At 41.0% G+C, this 2,050-nt stretch overlaps 1 pseudogene; it reads left to right on the top strand.

Annotated features, from left to right (window-relative positions):
* Positions 1-592: 592 nt before the first annotated feature.
* Positions 593-2,050, top strand: LOC132538214 (ubiquitin-like protein 5; annotated as a pseudogene).

Below are 2,050 nucleotides of genomic sequence, written 5' to 3'. Positions count from 1 at the left end.
TACTTGATTCACTGTATCTTAACAAAACATAATTTTAAAGACTAATTAATCTATTTGTTAATTAGAAGGAGGGAGAGAGGGAGGGAGAGAGATGGGAAAGAGAGAGAGACAGACAGAGAGAGAGAGAGAGAGAGAGAGAGAGAGAGAGAATGCAACACTCTGACATAATTATTTCACTATTCCACTCAAGGGTTTGAACTCAGAATCTCATTCTGAAAGTTCAGCTCTTCATCCACTGCACCATGTCTGGGGCCATCTAAAGACACCTTGATTTTTCTTCTCTAAAAAGAAATCCTTTGACTTGTCAGTCTCAGGAGGCGCACACTGGGGTTCTCAGGTAGCCACCAGAGGCAATCTTGTAATACAAAAAGTTGAGCTTATTACTGTGCGATTGCACAAACTGTGTGCATCTCAGCAAGAATGCATGAAGACGAACTTGTCTATGATTTCAGCTCAAGTTGGGTTATTTGGAGGATGTTCAAAGGAAATAGATGTGGGTCCCCACTTGCATGGGGAAAGCAGTGGTGCATGGAGAGCTACAGAACACAAGTAGAATTGCACTAATGGGTGACTCAATACATCACCATCCAGCATGGGGAAAATGAGAAAGAGAACAATGCTAAAATTGGTAAAGACTTAAAAATGAATTTTTTTTACCCACTCAAAGGAGTGTTTGGTGTTTTGTACATGGAGTAGAGATTTTGTTTTTGTCTGCACTTGCAAAAAAAAAAAGTGGCCTTGTCCTACTCTGACCACAGTGTAACTTTATCTCAATTTGGCAATCTGTAAGGCTATTTATAGCTAATAGAGAAATCCATCTCTTTGCTATAACTGGCAAGCCCAGCTTCAGAACACCAGGGGCTGTTTATTTTTCATTCTAAATCCTCTATAAATAGTTACATAATCTATACTGTCATTTGAGGAAGACTGGTCCTGAAATGAATCCAGCCTAGAATGTTCCCAACTATGATCTTGGAATGTGAGCTCAGATCAACAGGGATGCAGATGTTACACAGACTCCTGTGATGAATATGATTATATATGGGCCCTAGGTCAGATCAATGGGGTTTACATAGATATTTATATATTTTCCCTATTCTTAGGAACTACTGTCTGTCCTGAATGAGCTTTCTAGTCCTATTCTGAATTCTGACACCATCTCCCCACAGTACTTTTAGCCCACGTGTATGTTAGGTGTGAGACCCAGGCAAAAATTAGTAAAGTCACAAGCCCATCAGAATATACCTAAAATAGACTTCCTAGGCTCTCCCAAAATAAATACCCCAAAATTTCATCTGCTATATTCTTGCCTTTAGGTTCCTCATTATTGAGCACTACTCAACTAGGGAAAGATAGGAATAGACTGGGGATATGAATCGACCAGTCAACACCCATGTTCAGTAAAGAAGTAGCTACAGAAGCCAGACCTTCCACTTTCTGCACTTCATAAATATCTTTGGTCCATATTCCCAGAGGGATAAAAAAATAGGAAAGCTTCCAATGGAGAGGATGGGGTATAGAGCACTAGTGGTGGGAATTGTATGGAATTGCACCCCTCTTATCCCCCAGTCTTGCTGATCATTATTAAATCACTAAAAATAAAAAAATAAAAATAAAAGAGTCAGTCACTTGTGTCTGCTTAGGCTCCAAATCTTCAGAGGAACAGGATCCTGGACCTCCTGCTTCAGTGCCCTGGGGGTCCTTCCTGGTGCTTTTCTATAGCAATCATTGGAAGTGAGTTCTCTGCATCTGCTCTGCTGGAAACCTGTGACAATACAGCTATGCAAGTATCCTTCTGATACCTGGATCATCAGAGGTTGTGGCGTCAGAGCCCCAGAATAATTGAGGTGGTTTGCAATCACCATTTGGGGAAGAAGGTCGATGTGAAGTGCAACATGGATGACATCACTGGGGACATAAAGAAGTTGATCTCAGTCCAAACTGGGATAAGATCATCCTGAAGTAGTGTCACACCATCTTCAAGGACAAAGTGTCCCTGGGGGATTATGAAATCCATGATGGCATGAAACTAGAACTCTACTGTCAGTAG

Source organism: Erinaceus europaeus, chromosome 4 (genome assembly GCF_950295315.1).
Source record: "Erinaceus europaeus chromosome 4, mEriEur2.1, whole genome shotgun sequence".
Taxonomy (NCBI): domain Eukaryota; kingdom Metazoa; phylum Chordata; class Mammalia; order Eulipotyphla; family Erinaceidae; genus Erinaceus; species Erinaceus europaeus.
The sequence above is the reverse complement of the archived record's forward strand: the minus strand, read 5'-3'. Positions and strand labels throughout refer to the sequence as shown.